General features: G+C 45.1%; 1 long non-coding RNA gene across 1 annotated transcript in view; it reads left to right on the forward strand.

Annotated features, from left to right (window-relative positions):
- Nucleotides 1-1,291: 1,291 nt before the first annotated feature.
- LOC109549414 (uncharacterized) overlaps nucleotides 1,292-20,117 on the forward strand; it is a 145,951-nt gene continuing 127,125 nt past the window's right edge. The window contains exons 1-2 of the long non-coding RNA XR_004527459.2: nucleotides 1,292-9,936; nucleotides 18,937-19,206. This is a non-coding gene — a long non-coding RNA (uncharacterized lncRNA). The remainder of the gene's footprint in view (nucleotides 9,937-18,936; nucleotides 19,207-20,117) is intronic.

The following is a 20,117-nucleotide window of genomic DNA, read 5'->3' on the forward strand; positions in this document are numbered from 1 at the left end:
GGCTATTATGTTCTTTATTCTTTACTTAATTTCTAGAGAAGTCCTAGAGAATATATCTATATAAATAGAAACTTTATTCTTTCAGATAACCCTAAAGGCGGTACCAGAGTACTTGTAACAATATTGAGGAAATTATTTGTCATGTAAAAAGCTTATTTGTATCATTGTAGAGAGTGCTGTTGTTTCTTTAAATGCTGGACTGATCTGTCAGTAATAAAGTCCAGTGTATTCTGATTTTCTTGCCAGCCCAGCTCTGACTCCTGTGACCCCTGTACTCCCTGTTGTTTTGTAATTCATCATCAATAGACTTGAGTACCTTGGATAGCCCTATGCAGTCTCATCTTTTAACTGTTAGCACCCAGAATCCCAGCTTAGGTTAAATGGGCACTAAATATATTAGCTAACATACTCACAAACCAAAATATGTGCAAACTCTAGGGGTGAAACATTCTCCCATTCATATTGGAATCCTGTGTTTTAGAACATATTTCTGTGTAATACCACTTAGTCTGTATAGTTGACCAAGGACAGAGTTGTTAGCGAGAAATTATAAAGAACTTTCACAGCAAGTTCTGAAAATAAGTACTTTATTTTTGTAATTAGATCCATACCACACCTAAATTGACCTTAAGCAAGAATGTCTAGATTCTGCTTGTGAGTATGGATTTTTTTTTTTTTTTTTTTTTGTGGTACGCGGGCCTCTCACTGCTGTGGCCTCTCCCGTTGTGGAGCACAGGCTCCATAAGCGCAGGCTCAGCGGCCATGGCTCACGGGCCCAGCCGCTCCGCGGCACGCGGGATCCTCCCGGACCGGGGCACGAACGCGCGTCCCCTGCATCGGCAGGCGGACTCTCAACCACCGCGCCACCAGGGAAGCCCTGTGAGTATGGAAAGTTTTTAGACTTCAGTGGAAAAGGATTTCTGTTACTCATTGTTAATAACTCCTTAATACTGTAACATGTTCATGCCTCTTCCACATAATTTGTTTTTCAGCATACCGGAGCTTTCGTTATAACCTGCTTGGTCCTGATAAAATCTTAACAAAAACAAGTTAAAATATGTGGTTGTCTTTGGTATTCTCCATGCTATAACCCAGTTTAATTGATGCATTTGGGACCTGGAGTTGAAATAACACCTACTGGAATTCAGAATTGCATTAACATTGCTCCAGTGGTCACAGGAACAGAAAAAAAAAGAAAAATAGAATGAATGATTTTGAAAAAAATGGCAACTTGGGGGGGAAAAAACCCTGAAAGAAGAAAATAAGGAAATTAAGAAGAAGAAAGGTATTTTTCTGTCATTTTGATTTAGCAAATAATTATTCTTTACTGTTTTCCAGTGTTTCTTCACTTTTGGTGACTTTTATATATTACATTAAAACTAAGATGCTGAGTCAAAATAGTTTCAGTTTTATTCAAACACTACAACTCATTTATACTACCTATATAGTGCATCAAGTTTGGGGCTTCTAATCCCAGAGGCGTTTCTTGACTACATGCTATGGTTCAAGCACTGCATGAAGATGAATAAAACGTTATGTCCTGAGCTTAGACGCTAATGCATTAGTAAGGATGCTCTCAGAGGAATGAGGAATATTTTGCCCAGAGTTTTAAGAGACATCATCCTAGCTTAGAATTTCTTTTCATAAAGATGGTGGTGGTGGTAGTACTGGTTTTTAGGAAAAAATAACTCAGCTAGGTAAAGGTGAAAGTTATAAAGTGTGGCTACGGTTTAAAATTATTATTTTGTGTGCGCCTGAAATTCTTTATTTTTGATGTTACGCAATAATAGTCAAAGTAATTGCACAGTAGGGTCTGTCTTATTCATTTGATATTTTTAGTGCCTTACATATTTCCTGGCACATTGTAGTGGTTAGGTAAATGTGTTCGATAGATGAGTGAATAAAATCCATTTTTCACTTTGAAATTAAAACTTTGAATTACTTGAGTATACAACTTTTTTCCTTTAAAATTATCTATATCATAAAACTAAGGCTAAATTTTTGCCTTAAAAATAAAAGTGACATTTTACATAAAACAGTGGGGAATTATTTAAGTGATCGTAAATTTTCTGAAGTAGGTCTTCAATAATTCCTTAACTAGGTCTTTGATCATTTTGAAATCTCCATGGTGTAAATAAATGGCCAGTGTCTCTAAATCATAGCATTGTACAAGGCTAATTGAAATGCCCTGAAATGTTTTGTAACATTCAATGTCAACGGTAGAAACACTACTGATTCCTAGCTCTGGTTTTTTATTGATCAATTTTGATTCTTTTGTCCAAATCCCATTTTAAACCAATTAATTTAGAGGTGATGACTTCAAAATTGCCTCCATTTTCAATGAATAAGAGTCAGTGTTGTGGTAGATTGTTAATCTCTTGGAGGTTTATTAGAAAGTTGATACTGGAATTAGAACCATACATTCTTTCTCTTATTGGACGTACATGGTATCTTTCCCAAGCAAATGCTTAAGAATCCACTGTTTAGAGGGTTGGGCAATAAGAAAATCTGAGACTTGTGGTTTGGTGCCATAATGCTTAGCTGGGATGTCATGTACAGTCATGAGATGTTGGAAGTACTTCACGGGGCAGTTTCTACTGAAATACTACGGTCTTTCCTGAGACCTTGAAAGAAGGATAAGATTTTGGTAGGCGGAGAATAGGTGGGGAAGATGTTTTGGTTATGGAAGCAACGGCCTGTGTGACAGTTAGTAGTTGGGGAGGGTCAGCATGTTGTGAATGTGGACAGGTTTGAAGAGTGGGGCGTAAGATGGGAAGATGTTTGCCACCCTCAGACACTGAGAGACTTGAAAATTGATGCCTTTAAGGTTGAGATCACACACGCACACAATTGACATCAGTAACATTGTGGAATCCTCAGAGTTTGGTCTAGTTCAGCTCACATTTTACAGATGAGGGAACACACTATGTGAGGCCGCTTAAGTACTTAGTGGCTGAATAGGACTCGGTGATGATTGTTTTTATGTTTTGTTTATACTGAACAGCATATGGTTTATTAATTTTTGTTTTTCAGAATTTACTTGGCAGCTTGCTTAGCCTCTCAGACCCATCCTGTTGGGAGAGCTTATACCAGCATTATTGTGCTAGATGCCGCTGACGAGAGGGAGGTATCAAATGACCTAAATATGTGTCTACCAAGTTCTGCATGATGCCCATAGTTACCAGGCTGAAGGGCTGAAGGAATAGCAAGAGCCTAACACTCAGCAAGTCTATTCGAGGCTGAATTGGACGTTATGAGGCAATGATGTTTAAAAAGAAAGAAAGTAAAGGACACTTCATATACAGAACAACCATTGGAACCTTAAACTGTCCTGATCTAGGCCAAGTGGCATATTTGAGCTCTTACACATTTTGGCCATGTGCCTCTAAATTCGTGCTAAATTTATGTACCATATTTCCGCTCTCACTGATGCTGAAATTTAAATTTGTCAGTGATGTAACTGGATTTTTGTGAATTAGAAAGTACCTCAACGGGTTTTAAAAACTGGGAAAGCGTTTTTAGGCTACAAGTAAAAGTGAAGTTTGTGATAGTGTTATGAAATACAATTCTTGGCATGTGGGAAGTCCTCAAATATTTCTTGAAGAATGATCTGGATCAAAAAGGACTTGTGGAAATGGTATTTTTTGATCCTGCCATTGTTTTGATTCAGTAATTAAGAAGAATACTTATGGTGCAGGCAGGGTGATGTCTGTTTTAAAAATAGGTCACATATGTGGCACAAATTAAAATTCTATTTACACATCCATTTATAGCTGTCTTTAACTACATCCCTTGCAAGATAGGCCATTGAAAAAGTGGTTCAACCCTTAATATGTACGTATATTTTAATAACTTCAAGATCAAGGATCTGCTAATGAGCTCACGTTTGGATTACATTTGATTTGTATGTCTGAATTCACCTGCCACTGATACATCTCAAAAGAAGTACGTTTATTTGATCTGAGCAGTACTGTCTTTTCCTCTTTCTTCACCTTTATAAAATGGAAGTTGCAACTCTGGACACTATTCCTTAGGGCACTGGAAGGATGCATTAAATGATTTTAAGTACTCTTCCCCCCCATCCCCCCACCCCCACAAGGAGAAAAATACGGCTTCTTAAACCCCAAGTAGAAGACTGTGTTCAATCGTTAGCATTTTAGTATTCTTGAAATTGAAGTAACTAACTTGCTTTTGACCTATTTCACAAAGAAGACAAATGACTTTTTCAGACACTTAACAAGAGATGGAAGGAGTGGGGTGGCTTTTGAGTTTAGTCTTTCAGTCCATCCACTAGGTGTCTCTCTTTTCTCCATTCATAAATGAATATATTTCAATTAGATTGCTGCTATCAAGAACAATTTGGATCTGGGTTATAGGAACAACACATTTCACTTTCCCATTTAAAGGATGCCATCCTCAGCAATATACCTTTGACTTCAGTAAAAACGAAATGTTCCTTAGGCTGTTTCAGTAATGCACAGTGTGATTTATTCTGCAGTATGGGTTTGTTAACATTCTCTACGCTAAATACTGTTCAAGATGCAGGAGCATTATAGCAAAACAGAAATGGTGTTCTTTTCTGAGACTTTAAGGGTAGGCTTTGTACAGTTTCTCTTTAGTGATGTAGATCATTGGAAAGATGCCAAATTAATTGCAAAGTCGACAAAGAAATAAGATCAGTGTCATCTCAAGTTACAAAGACATGATTTGATAATTGTCTTTAATTCATGCAGATTTGTGACACCCATCAACTTAAGTTCCACATTTGTCTAAGGTTTATAAAGGGTAAATGAAGGTTTCTTACCCAGAAAAAAGTTCAGAACTACGTCCATTTTGCAACATGTGATCAAGAGCTCCTTGAATGGTGTGTTTTACATATCAAACTGAACCTTAGCTGACAGCATGGATTGGTTTGGCCAGTTGCTCTTTGTATTTTAGCATAGAATTAACCATAGGTGTCCTGATCCTGAGATACTTGAGCTTTGGCTTCGGAGAGGATTGTGTTTTCGGTTTTATATTCCAGAGTATATTTATTCAGGATATATATACCCTCTTCTGTTCTATAATTTAAATTGGTTATTTCCCACAGAAAATCTCAACTTTTTTTTTTTTTTTTTACGGTATGCGGGCCTCTCACTGTTGTGGCCTCTCCCGTTGCGGAGCACAGGCTCCGGACGCGCAGCCTCAGAGGCCACGGCTCACGGGCCCAGCCGCTCCGCGGCATGTGGGATCTTCCCGGACCGGGGCACGAACCCGTGTCCCCTGCATCGGCAGGCGGACTCTCAACCACTGCGCCACCAGGGAAGCCCCTCAACTTTTTTTTTTTTTAACTGACCGAAGTCATGAAATTATAACAAGAATCGAGAATTTATGGTGTTCTGAGACCAGGGCTTGTGTGCCCTGCGTCACCTACGTTTTTGGCTAGATCATTTCCCATTTCCAAGCAGCTTTCCTGCTTGGGCCCTTTATATTCTTAAAATGAGCAACAATAGCAGGAGGAAGTGATGAAAGTTCTTTAAGTAAGTGGCCTTGGGCCATTTTAGCCTAAGTAGCAAAGAAATGAACTGAAGTTATACTTTATCAAAGAAGCAAGCATTTTTATTTCCTCTATGTGCTGTTACATTGTCCTAGAGCTGCCTCATAAAACCTGCCAAGTGGACTCAAATAGCCCAAGCCTAGAGCTAACAGAGTCACCTTTAAGAATGTCCCCCTCCCCCTCCCCTCTTATCCTTGGGTAGGATTAGACAGAAAGAAAAGGCTGATTACTGTTCCCATTCATAAAAGGAGCAAGATCTGAAAGATGCCAGCTTGAAAGTATAGAATTCACATGAGCAGGATTTACACACAAGGCTAATCCGAGTCATAGCTGCCTGTTTCCTTTGAGAGTTCCTTTTGTAGGTGCAACTTTGCTGAATGGATTCGTACTGAAATCCCGTTAAATGATTGTTTCTTCCAGCTGAGGAAGAATGGCCTGCCTTCAGTTTTGCAAGTGGGGAGGTCTTTGGGTTGTTGAAGAGCTCCCTGACCTACCGCTTGCCTCGACCCAATCTTCATTTTGCTTGGGCTTGGTGTGCCATTTTGATGAACTTGAAATATTGCTATTTTTTTTTTTGCGGTACGCGGGCCTCTCACTGTTGGGGCCTCTCACGCTGCGGAGCGCAGGCTCAGCGGCCGTGGCTCACGGGCCCAGCCGCTCCGCGGCATGTGGGATCTTCCTGGACCGGGGCACGAACCCGCGTCCCCTGCATCGGCAGGCGGACTCTCAACCACTGTGCCGCCAGGGAAGCCCCGCTATTTCTTGATAATCAAATTCAGTTCAAAGAATATTTTTGAGCCTCCATCATGTAGGAGGCACTGTGCTAGGGCCTTGGTGGGGATACAGGGCACTCACTTCGCAGTTACAGCTTAACTTGGATACAGCCCTGAACATTACTAACGAAATGCAGCACAGTGTGTGTTTCAGGTTGTAATGGGGGCCGAGAAAGCAAAAATTAGCTCAGACTGAGAAAATATAAATCTGCATTGCCCTTCATGAGGCACCGATAAAGCCAGCTGCAGAGTTAACAGGAAACAGTATTTCCCCATGGACATGCTGCAGCCATAATGTGTCATAACAACTCTCTTCAAGTGACTGCTGCTTTCTTACTCACTGAGAAACTGTTTTCTAAATATCATAGACTATCAGAAATTTTGCTATTTGAAATTATATCAGTAAGATGAAATATCCCCCTTTTATGTAATTCACTTTGATACAAAAGTTGCCTTGGCTTGCAAATGAGGGACAGAGCTTCAAATAAGGGTTTGGGAACACAGCACTGAACATATCAACTTTTGTTTCCAAGGATACAGAACCCTAGGTCCAATCTGTTGTTCAAACCTGATGTTCAGGCCTTTACACAGCACCCTGCCTTGCTCTGAGCCTATCACAATGTTGATTTATTTAAATTTCACCCTTCCACCCAAATTGGTAATTTCCGCATTTCCTCCATGTGCAGTACATGTGCAGGTACTTTCATAGCAATGGATATTGTCAGACTATTGACTTTGTCAGACTATTGGTTTGCTTCTGGAAGACTTAGGCTGATTGGGCTAGGACAGATGTCCACTTTGACAATTCTCAATTTAGCATTAAATCTATGTGTAATGTATTTACATAATACATATGTTGCATATATCCATGTATCCTGTTTTTTCACTTTTAATGGTTTTGTGTGTAGATAATTTTTCTTCCACAAAGTAATACCTCTTCCTGGAGGGTGGCGTCTGTGCTTAAAATTCCATCTGATTTTTTTTTTTCAGTGTCTTGACCAGCATTGTGCATGCAGTAAATGTTCGATAAACACTTTCCACAAAGAAGCTTCACATCTTAGCTGTTTCTTTGAGACTTTCTCCAAGTTTGAAACCTAACAGACTGTGGTATCCTCTTCCTCACAATTCTACCTCTGCTTAATAAAGTGCAAGTTACCCAGGCAATGAGGCGCGGTGCAGTTGAAGCTTTTTACAGCTCCATCTGTCTGCAGTCACATAAATGTCAGTGGATAGATGTATTTGTCATAATGTGCAGTAAGTGCAAGTAAGCCCCCCATTAGTAGTCTCACTAGAGATAAAATAGATTGACAGGAACTCAGAGGTGATAAACTGTCAGATTGCACTCTAAGGAAATACAGCATGTCATTGGTAGCTGAAAATGTGCAGAAGTAAACGCACGATTCCTCACTCCAACCTGATTTGTTTTCAAACCTTTGCGTATTTACTTTTGTTCATCCACCACTTTGGTTGAAATAAACCATTAATTAAAAACAGCTCAGGAAAACCACTGATGACGTTAATAGATCTCAACACAGCAGCAGCAAAACAGTCTCAATTCACCGAACTGCCTTCCAGGCGGGCCTTGCCCTTTCTGTAGAGGATGGTGGAGAAGCAAGTCTCTGGCTCTCAGGGGCTGCTGGGGGATCGATGTCGCTGATCATCTTATGCCTAAAGTAATGCTTTTCCTTGAAACTTAGGTATGCAGGGATTCATAAAACCAGCAGAAATAGGAAGTAACAGAGAAAGCCTTTTGAGTAACCAGGAAGGATTTGGTAAAAGCCCACACGCTGCGTAATCCGTGCTCTTTCCTCATGGTTGTGCCCCTTAGTTCATGTTTGCCTGACACGCGGTCCTGAAAGCTCTCTGTTCCAGTGTTTGCTCCCTAATGAATGTCAGTATATTAGATTCTGAGCTAGTGACAAGGGACTTACCTGTGTTCCTGTCCTCACATTCCTCTGGATGTACTAAATGGTTTGATTAAGCCCGATCACTTCAGCGATGAACCCTGGAACGGTTTTATTTTTCTCCACAGAACGCGCGTGAAGGAAGCCAGGGAGAGTCAGTCGCAATGTGTGTTGTTATGTTCCTCAGGATCCGCTGTTTTGTGGTCTGGTTGTGTTATTAAAATTGCAGTCTCAAGTCATTTCAAAACCCCTGTCCTTTACCTCAGCTCAGATTGGCCGGGGCTGCCCCAGCAACTTGACGCTAAGACGTCCATGCGCCTTCCACGTTGCCAAAGCAGACATCCAACTGGAGGATACGATGCAGACATCTCCAAACATCAGGAAACATTCTCTTAGAGCCGGTCCCTCAGCCTGGCTGAGAGTCTGGGGACAAACTGAACACGTCCCTTTCTCTTTGCGAAGGAGAGAGAGAAGCCACGTTCTCAAGAAGAAAACTGAGGTGGTAACCCGCTCCCCGTCTCCAGCTGTCTTTACCCCGTCTTCGTCCCCGCCAGGCTGACAACCAGTGCTTTACAGACCACTGTCTTCTGCGGCTCCTGATGGAGTTTCCCATAATGCTGAACCAAATGATGCTGAGATGCTGAACCAAACATCTCCAGGATGCTGTTCTTCCTGGCTGGCTCTCTCTCTACACTGAGTCCCCAGTCCTGCCGTCCCCAGTATCACTCCAGGAGTGGGTTTCATTTTCAGGACCACATGTGTTGCCAGAGATGCTCTGCCCTGTCGTGAGCTCATCTTCTGATATTTGGCAGGAAGAATCTACACACGTCAGCAAGGCCTGAATGCACCGTGTATGTGAAAGATAATGAACATTCCCAGTCATGATCCTAAGCCTTGGTTTTGATCATTTTTCCACAGATTCAATTCTGTTCAATAAATATTAAAAAATAGTTGAAAAAAGAAAGTGTTTAAAGGAGTATATTTTTTGCTACCTGGAAAACGTTGACAACTAGTTAAAAATATAACTACCAGTTATATATATTACTACCAGTAATATAACTACTATAATTCCCTGGCAGTCTAGTGGTTAGGACTCTGTGCTTTCACTGCTGAGGGCACAGGTTCAATCCCTGGTTGGGGAACTAAGATCCTGCAAGCTGTGCAGTGTGGCCAAATTAAAAAAAAAAAAAAAAAAATACAAAACAAAATAAAAAACTACTATCTATTGAACACCTACTCTGTGCTAGGCAGTGTTTTCGATACTTCACACTTAATCCCATGAATTGGGCATCACTAGGTCCATTTACAGAGGAGAAAAATGAAGCTGAGTACGGATGAAAGACTTGACCAAGGCAGAATCCATTTGGATACGTGTAACAGAAAAATCCAACTCAAATGGATTAACTAAATAAATAAGAATGTAATCTTGTATTGAAGCAGTCTATAGGTAGGTTACTCCAGGATTGATTAATCTGATAATCCACTGACCTCATCAGGGACCCTGTTTTCCCTATCTTTCTGCCGTGCCAGTCTCAGCATGGGAGGCTCTGTGTTTGGGCTGTCTCTTCCCATGGTTGACAGTGAATGGTTGCTTTTTCAGGTCTCCTGTCCGGACATAATCACGTCCAGCAGCAGAAGAGACTTCTCTTCCTGGATGATCTTTTTTAAGAAAACGGGCAATTTCCTACACGCCTCCCAGAAGAGTTCTCCTTACGTCTCCACGGTCAGAATTACAACATATGTCCATGCTAAATTGAGTGGATTTCAGTGTCTGGCTTAGTGAGAGCAAGTGGAAGAGTGTATCTTACTGAGATAAATCGGCTGCTTGGAATGAGTGTGTGTGCACGTGTTGGATTGTGGGATACACAGCTCCCCTCAGAGCAGAGCAGGGATTCATCCCAAAGCCTGGGCTTGTCTCACGCATTCCCCAAACTCACATGTGCATAAACGTTTACTGTGTGTGGCTATTATGAAAAATGTGACTGGAACAGATCCCAATGTTTGAGAGATTTACAGTTGTGATTATATTTGGGTTAGGTAAGTATTAACATGTGTTCACTTTCTCTGAATATTGGCCAAATGGTGTGTGGAGCAACTATGGTCTTGAAGAGTGTGACGTCCTAGCAACAGGACAACTTAGCTCCTCTGACCGGTGTTTTAGTCTCTTCTTACATAGCATCCCTTTCACTCTCTCCTGACGGAGGAGTAGTTGTGGCTAATGAGTTTGGGAAGGCAGACAGATTGAAGAGGCCCTTGAATTTCAGGCCAACGGATATAGACTTTTGTTTTCTCTAAGGAATATGGAGTCATTGAAGACTTCAGCCAGAAAATGACCCCCAACTGTGATTTAGGAAGATTAATTTATCAGAGTGGATGGGAAGAATTGATTGAGAGAAAAATCCGAGGTCTTTCCCTTTGTAGGAGGTATGACTCTCAGTCCATCAAGTCTAGTGTACACGAAACACCCATTTCTTTCTTTCTTTCAGGTTGAGTTTTCTGATAGGGATAATAGGAAATTCAGTCTCTATCGTTGTTTGGCACTCCTGCCTTCCCAAGGACGCTCTCAAATCTCGAAACCTAATGAGGTACCTGAGAGGCTTGGGAAGGACCCCTACCCTCCACTCCATCATGGCTGCACTGACATCTGTAAAGTTGAGTGGCCTCCTGTGGTGTAGGGTATGGGAAGCTTTCCTACGTCTAGGATCCTTGGAGTCCAAGGTCCAGGTTCCCTGAAGACCACACAGCCCTCTCCTCTGAGTGGTGTTTCCTCTTCAGGGTGCTACCATCAGAAGTACTCGGGTAACTCCTCCCATCACCCTTTCCCAACCTCTGACCTCTTTTTAAATTTTATTTATTTATTTTTGGCTGCACCGGCTCTTCGTTGCTGCGCGCGGGCTTTCTCTAGTTGCGGCGAGCGGGGGCTACTCTTTGTTATGGTGCGTGGGCTTCATTGCGGTGGCTTCTCTTGTTGTGGAGCACGGGTTTTAGGTGCGTGGGCTTCAGTAGTTGTGGTACGTGGGCTCAGTAGTTGTGGCGCATGGGCTCACTTGCTCCGCAGCATGTGGGATCTTCCCGGACCAGGGCTCGAACCCGTGTCCCCTGCATTGGCAGATGGATTCTTAACCACTGCACCCTCTGACGTCTTATTAAACTTTGCAATCAGTGGAATTTGTAGACTTCATGTGTAGAGTTTGATGTGTTTGGATAAATGGAATAGCCATATAACCACAGCCCAACCAAGATCCAGAACATTCCTCTCACTCAAGAAAGCTCCCTTTTGCCCCCTTCCTCTCAATCCTCCCCCCTACCCCAAGGCAGCCACTCTACTGAGTGCTGTCCCTATCAATTAGTGCACATGTTCTAGAATTTACTATAAATAGAATCCTTCGGCTTTCACTCAACATTGTATATATGAGACTCCTCCACACGGTTGTGTATATCAGTGTTCATTTTTGGTGTTTAGTATTACCTTTATATTGTTGCATAGTATTCCACTTCTTTTATTTTGTAAGTCTTTCCCTGTCTCTCCTCCTCTTTCCTTAAAAGCATCTCCTTTGTCCCCTTGTTGCCCTCAAAGGCATTAAGTGCGCTTTCTCCAATAAAAGCCAGAAAGGATTTTATGAGAGGCAAGGATGCACCAGGTGTTCAGCTGTCTTCATGGAATGGAGGAGGGAAATGACAACATGAAAACACACAAATTAATCTCAGGAAGTTAGCCCACCACTTAATTCTCCAGAAGAGAGAAAGTGCAGGCCTGAGTTAGCGTGGAGTGTGCGAACAGGGTTAAAAGAGTGGGTATGAGAAAGCTGGTTCAGAGCGGCTGTCGATGGAGTTCAGTGCATCCTGAGACCCAGGCAGAGGTGGAGGAAAGACCATGCTGGGCCTGGGTCGGGGTGAGGAGGGATGTTGGGGCCGACAGCATAAACAGGAATAGAGCAGGTTTAGGCTGGAAAGTGATGAGTTCACTTTGGTACCTGTCGATTGTGAGGGGTGTATGGAAGGGAACAACGGAAATGTCCATGAGGCAGGTGGAAACAGAGATCTCTAGGTCAGTAGCACCTTCAGAACTGAAGATGAAGATCAAGAGTTATGGACAAAGAGGTGAATGCTGAAACCTTGAAAAAGGAAAGTTAAAGGAGAGAGACAAAGGCAAGGACAGGGCTTTGGAGAATGCCACGCAGGGGGCTCGAGGAGGAAGAGGAGTCTGAGGAGGAAGGAGTGGTGGTCACGGTATTAGCATGAGAGTCGCGGAGAGTGCAGTGTCTTGGGCATCAGGAGGCAGAGGACATTAAGGAAATTGCTGGCAGGAATGCCAAAAGCTGTAGAGTTGACCAAGACGAAGGCTGAAGCAAAGGTCATTACATTTCCCAACTGGAAGCTCACTGGTGGCTTTTGAGGGATCAACCTCAGAAGAGAAATGGGAATTGCAGCAGGTTGCAAGGTGTTGTGGCATAGGAGAGGGTCCCGAGACAGACCTAATGATTCTTTTTTTTTTTTTTTGTGCTACGCGGGCCTCTCACTGCTGTGGCCTCTCCCGTTGCGGAGCACAGGCTCCGGACGCGCAGGCTCAGCGGCCATGGCTCACGGGCCCAGCCGCTCCGCGGCATGTGGGATCCTCCTGGACCGGGGCACGAACCCGTGTCCCCTGCATCGACAGGCGGACTCTCAACCACTGCGCCACCAGGGAAGCCCAGACCTAATGATTCTTAACAGCTTTTTTCAAGAAGTGTGCACCTAAAGGAGTGAAAAAGGGTTCCGTGTAGCAGAGTGGTGGAAGGAGGGGAGAGAGGACAGGTTGGGTGGGCTTGTTTATCCCAAGAAGTGGGGAGCATGCCCAAGGGCTGGGCGAAGGAGGCATGGTGAGAGAGTCGTTTAGTGGTTTCTGATTCAAGTTCCCAGAAGAGGTAAGAGCTGGTGGGATGGAAAGTGAGACGGGGCAGGTTAACCCTGGAAAAGTGATGGGTCAGTCCTCTTCTTGGAAAGAGAGGAGAGGATGGGTGGGACACTCCTGGCTGAGGACGGCACAGCCCCAGCTCCAGTGGCTCGTCCTCAGCATAACGTGGCTCCTTCAGGGATTTTTTGTTCTATTTACTCTGAACGTGTGAAGTTGATAAAACATCCCGCTTAGGGTTCAGGAGGTTGGATATCAGCACAGCATATAGAGGAGGCCTCTCCCAACTGCCCAAGGCCAGACGGTAGCGATCAGTCTCCCAAGAGTCAGTCTGTAGCCCCTCTATCGTGTTGTGGCAGAGATCGCAGCAAACCCTAGGTTAGGGACCACACCATGATGTGTTAACAAGAGACACTGGCACAAGACCTTTGATCAGATTAATCAGGGATGCAATTACCCGGCACTACCAACTGAGATTAGCATTGGCTATAGAGGTTGGCAAGATGAACCTGGGAAATGCCAGACTTTGAATTCAGGTGACCTTCTGGTTTGTATTCATTTTCAGAATTGTATCTGCAGCATAAAAGGGGCTCTCAGAAGACTGGATGGGCTTCACAATGAATGTGATGCTGTGAGTGTACAGTTCCCTCAGGCCAGAGTGCTTCTCTACTCCTCCTCTACCACCAGTTGGTGGTACAGTGAGGCAGTGATGCTGTGATAATTTTACCCGACCCCAGGATCCTGGTTGTGTTCTGGAGGGTTGAAGTTGCCAGAAATCTGGCTAGGTCTTAAAAAGGATACATATTTTTTTAAACCCTAGCAAGTGGGGACTTCCCTGGTGGTTCAGTGGTTAAGACCCCATGCTTCCACTGCAGGGGGTACAGGTTTGATCCCTGGTCAGGGAACTAATATCCCACCTGCCGAGTGATGCAGCAAAACAACAACAACAATAACAGCAACAAAAAAAACCCCAAACTAGCCAGTATGGCCACTCAACAGGCCCAAATATACACAGATTGAAATATATGTTTTTTTGTTTTTGTTTTCGTTTTTTTTTTTTTTTGCGGTACGCGGGCCTCTCGCTGTTGTGGCCTCTCCCGTTGCGGAGCACAGGCTCCGGATGTGCAGGATCAGTGGCCATGGTTCACGGGCCCAGCCGCTCCGCGGCATGTGGGATCTTCCCGGACCGGGGCACGAACTCGCGTCCCCTGCGTCGGCAGGCGGACTCTCAACCACTGCGCCACCAGGGAAGCCCTGTAAGTATATTTTTGACCTTCTCGGCAGAGGCTAGTGGTCCAAGGCTGCTCCACTCATACACACTGTGGTGGCTTCCTTATCTGATAGTACAGATTTTATCATTGATGCTTCTGGAAAAAAAATGGCATTTCCCACCTCCCTTACCCACACATGTGGATCTTACAACTGCTTGTCAATTCCTTCTGTTACCGGTGCCTAACCTTAAACTACTTGTGGTGGGTGCCGCAGGCATTAACCTATGGAAGGATAAACGATGTATCTAGGAGGCCATCTTTCTGGAAGATGTCTGTACTCAAGGACACTAGTTTTTCTGAATGTTTAGACGACAGCTCCTAAAATTCTATCAGTGCCCACAGAGTGGGGAGAGCTCAGAAACCGGAGGCTGTAACAGTGTGTCTCCAGCAGCTTCCACCTCCCTCCTCCCTCCCACCGTGGTCCCGGTCGTTTTTTTGTATGTGAACTCCCTCTGCCTGGGGGTGAATGCGCCCGCACGTAGAGCTCCAGCAAGGTGTGCTCCAGGCCTCTGGGAACTTGCCTTGTGAAGGATGGTGGCAAATTAAACTGGCAACTGAAAAAAGTCAGAGCATTTCCAGGCCCTCTGCTGGGGGAGTGATTCCAGAGGGGAAGAGGCAGGGAAGACACATAGCTGGAAAATGGCCAAAGACATTGGGCGCTGGGCATCAGTCTGGCCAATGAACACCTCCTGAACGCCTATGAAGAAGCAGCTGCTCCAGATGCTACGGGCAAACACAGAGATCACAGAGACCAAACTTCGTCCTCTATCTAGTAAGTCTGAGAGCACATGGAGGGGCACAGGGACAATTCCGGGCTGGGCAGAAGGAGGAACGAAGGCTTCTGTGAGGGTGAACCGAAAATTGTAGCCACCATACAGTAAGATGGTAATGTGTGTGGACAGGGTAGGTCTTGAATGACATGAAGAGGAGAGAAACAAAATTCTGGGGCTGGAAGGGACACTTGGCAATCCCCTCAATTTAAGGGTGGGGAAACCGAAGCCCCTCTTCAGTAGGATAAAGTGGTTTGTTCAAGGTCAAGGTCACTCAGTTATTTGGTACTCAGTGACTAATAGTACTACTACTAGTAGAATAATACCATAAATAATAGTCCTAATAATACTGTATTATGAATGAGAGTGGTAATAATAGTACTAACAGTGCTACCAATAGCTGACATTATAGAGCACTTACTGTGTACCAGCCACTATTCAAAATGCTTTCGGTGTATTATCTAATCGAATACTCACAGCTGGGTACGTTGCTTTCACCTCCATTTCACAGATGGAAAAACAGAGACAGAAGAGTCCAAGTAGCCTGCCCAAAGCCATGGAGCCAGGAAGTGTTGGAACTGAGATTCACCCTATAGGCAGTCGGGCTCCAGAGCATGTGCGCTTCATTTCTGAGCTACACAGCCCCTCAGGCCTCTGAATTCTGGTCCAGTGCCCCTTGGACTGAGCACGTAGGGTACTGAAGAGACACTGAGCAAGGGAGTGACGTGACAAAAGTGATATTTAAAGTTGATTCGTGTGGCTTCAGTGGTCGAGGTGGACTAGGGAAGAAATGGAGAAGGGAGACCAAGTAAAAGATTGTCTAGATACAGGTGAAATGAACATCTGGACCACAGCAGGAATAGAGAAGATTGCATTGGACAGGAATGATCAGTTAGCCATCACTCACCCGCTAGTACAAATCAGCCTGTTGCTTATCCTCTTAGAAAATAAAACTCTGACCTGTAGAAGGAGGGGTTGGAGAGAAGGAAGAAAGCCAAAAAAGGGGAGAAATAGTACAGTAAAGAGAAGGGGCAAAGGGGCAAAAGTAAAAATGGAACAAATGTTGGTGGTTTCCCCCATATTTCTTACATACAGGGCCTGGTCTTTTGGGGATGGTTTAATGTACTTTGGGTAAACGCCTGTGTCAATTTGTCATTACGTGAGGGTAAGAAAGAATAGAACGAGAAAGATGCTGTCTCCCAGCGGGAGTGAGACCTTAACAAGGGAATAAACACCACGTTAGGAGCCCAGCTAGTTGTCAGGGATTGGGGATGCCCTCAGGGAAGGACTTGCTGCCCCCTTGCTGGGAGGCCTGTAGCAGACAGCCTACAGCAGTAGAGGGCCTCCCTGCCCCAGGGCTTGCCTTTGCTAGGCGACCCACACCTAGTGACCGACAGATATGTGGGTATAAAGGCTGGGATGTCTTCGCCCAATGTGGGTAACCCCAACAGGCCGTCTACACTGCAGAGCTCCCCGTGGGGACGGCGGAGTCTGGTCTTTGGCCACATCGCAGCTCAGTTCTTCATCCTGCCTCTTTCCCTTCCCGCCGCCTGCCCACCAAACTGCAGGGTCGCTTCCCGGGGAACCTAGGGGCCATCAGGGAAGCCTCTGGCTGCCCCGTCTGCCACCCACTGCAGCGTGACTGCTGTGTTGGGGAGTGGGTGTCTCCTTCCTCCGTCACCAAGCACTTCTCCCCGAAACTGTCTGCACCCTGGACGATGATCGGAGAAAACCTGCTCTTCGGGCGGGCAGAGGTGTAGCCACCTCCCTTGCTAGAACCTTCAGACAGGCCCGAGCAGGATGGTTTATCTCGTTGTGGATCACAGGTGTTATATAGAGCGTGGAGTCCCTCACTTCTAATTTTTTCCATTAGAAGTGATTTTTTATTTCTGTGAACTCCTCCGACTCCCCCAGGTGACCTCAGAGGTCTGGCACCTCGGGCTTCAGGATCTACTGACAGATCTTCAGAGAGACAGAGAGAGAAAGAGAGTGTGTGTGTGTGTGTGTGTCTGTGTCTGTGTGTATCTGTGTGTGTGTGTGTATGTGTGTGTCTGTGTCTGTGTGTGTACGCGCACGTGTGTGTGTCTGTGTGTGTATGTGCCTGTGTGTGTGTGTCTGTGTGTGTGCGTGCGTGTGTCTGTATGTGTCTGTGTGTGTCTGTGTATGTGTCTGTGTGTCTGTATGTGTGTCTGTGTGTGTCTGTGTCTGTGTGTGTCTGTGTGTGTGCGTGCGTGTGTGTCTGTGTCTGTGTGTGTGTCTGTGTCTGTGTGTGTATGTGTCTGTGTGTTTGTGTATGTGTGTGTGTGTGTGTGTGTGTGTGTGTCTTAATTATAAGTAACCACAGAATCTGCTCCAGTAGAAAAAGGGGAATTCCCTGGTAGACACAGCAAGGCTCATGAAGTCCGAGGGCCAGCGTGCAACCCGGGACACGGAATGCTCCAGAGCACAGACAGGAGGGTCTCTGCAGCTGGCTGTTCTCCGGTCTGGGGTCTGCTCCTGGCCGGCCAGCCTTGGTTGCTTTCCTGTGTACGTGGTAGCAGCAGTCGCCCCTCAGTACCAGAGTCCACCTCACTGCAGATCTAGCTGCAACAGTTCATGGTTTCTGAATACCGATTCCAAATCCCAAATGCCAGGAAGGCAAGAATCTGGCTGCCCAGCTTGAGTGAGATGGCCATCCCAGCTCAACCAACTGCAGCCGGGGACTGGTGGCCAAGCATGCTGGGACCCCCATCTTCATTAGGGGCGCAGAGTCTCAGAGGAAGGGACCGTGGTAAGCTGGGGAGAGGACCCCTCCACAGCAGGATTAACCACATGTGCGAATCTGTCCATGGAGAGTTGGACTCGACAAGCAACAGGCTTTCGAATGAGGGATGACTAGATTTCTCAAAATACAATTCTCAGAGATGAATGTCCATGATAAAGAGAAGCAGAATTATACTTTAGAGGAACAGAATAGACACTGAATAGCTATTTGATTTACAGTCGTCCCCCCCTTATCCACAGGGGATACGTTCTAAGACCCCCAGTGGATGCCTGAAACCATGAATAGTACCAAATCCTACATGTACTATGTTTTTCCTATACATACATACCTGTGATAAAGTTTAGTTTATAAATTAGACACAGTAAAAGATGAACAATAACTAATAATAAAATAGAACAATCATAACAATATACTGAAATAGGACTTCCCTGGTGGTTCAGTGGTTAAGAATCTGCCTGCCAATGCAGGGGACACGGGTTCAAGCCCTGGTCCGGGAAGATCCCACACGCCGTGGAGCAACTAAGCCCATGAGCCACAACTACTGAACCTGCGCTCTACAGCCCGCGAGTCACAACTACTGAGCCTGTATGCCGCAACTACTGAAGCCCACACACCTAGAGCTCGTGCTCTGCAAGAAGTGAAGCCACTGCAATGAGAAGCCCGTACACCTCAACGGGAAGAGTAGCCCCCGGTTGCTGCAACTAGAGAAAGCCCGTGTGCAGCAACGAAGACCCAATGCAGCCAAATAAATAAATAAATAAAATAACAATATACTGTAATAGAAGTCATGTGAATGGGTCTCTCTCAAGGTATCTTATTGTACAAACTGAATGCCTTTTCTGTCTTAACTAAGCACTTACCACGTGCTGTGGTCGTAAGTAACTTCTGCAGTTTGAGGTGCACCAGCAAAATTAGCAGGGACTCCTTTTTCCTTCTTCACAATGTCACGGATAGATTTGTTCTTACTGTAGATCTTAGCAACCTCAGCATATGATTTTTTTTCTCTCTCTCTTCTCATTACATCCAGAGCTTTCCCCTTTTCACTTAAAGGGAGCACTTTCTTTGGTTGGCATCCGAATTGCCAGCACCACCGCTCTTGTGCATTGGGGTCATCATTCAGTAAAATAAGGGTGACGAACACAAGCCCGGAACCATCCCAGCTGTTGATCTGACACCAGTCGGCTCCTAAGTGACCAATAGGCGGCTGCGCCCAACAAAGCGCTGATTCACATCCGGGCGGGATTTAAAACCGCGCGAGATTTCATCATGCTGCTCAGAATGGCGCGCTCTTTAAAAGGTATGAACTTATGAATTTTTTTCTGGAATTCGCTAATTAATATTTTCAGACCGTGGTTGACCGTGGGTAACCGAAACCGCAGAGAGCCAAACCGCAGGTAAGGGGACGGCTGTCCTTGTAAACGGGACAAAGGAGGCCAGGAAACAGACCCTGTTAGATGCTTCTGACTGGTTCTGAGAATAGCTGTATGTGGAGTCCAATATTTAAGGGAAAGAGCCTGTATCTGGATGTTGAGCTCTCGCTCAGTCTCGGAGTACTATTTCCATGTGCATTCTGTCGGGCGAGCTGCTCTCAGGTGCTCCTTTTCAAGCACAGGACGTGAGCAGTTTCCGCAATATCCACCAGATGGTACCTTCCTACCAGAAATTCGGTTTCAGGCTGTGGAACTTCACGTTGCTTTTCCGCCCCGCAGACGAGCTGCAGAAATCAGACGCCTGCCCGGCTGCAGTCAAAACGCAGAAAGCCGGAAAGAATGAATCCCCGGGGGAGTGGGGTAGGCTAGCCTACAATATTTTTATTTCCGAGAATATGGAACAGAAGTCGAGTGTCCTTTTTGTGGTGGGGCAGCGGCTGGCCGAGTGTGGACCAGAGTCATAGAGAAGGCCACGTGTGAGGGGCGGGCTGCGGGGTGAGCCCCCCCAAGAGGACCTGGCTATCCGAGTCCTCCCTCGGTGATGCTTCTGTGGTATCCCACCAGTTGCTAAACGCCAGTTGCTGCTGGCGTTTCTCTGACATTATAACCAGTAGCCCTCTTTAAAAAAAAAAAAAAAAAAAAAGCCTTTGTTGGAGAGACTTCTTGTTTGTTCAACACTTTGGATTCTAAGACCTGAGCTGTAATCCCCACCCGCAGGGTTGTTTAGCATCCCTGGACTGGGGAGGGTCATGGCGTTTACTGCAGGGTGACGGTCGTG

Source organism: Tursiops truncatus, chromosome 7, assembly GCF_011762595.2.
Source record: "Tursiops truncatus isolate mTurTru1 chromosome 7, mTurTru1.mat.Y, whole genome shotgun sequence".
Lineage (NCBI taxonomy): Eukaryota > Metazoa > Chordata > Mammalia > Artiodactyla > Delphinidae > Tursiops > Tursiops truncatus.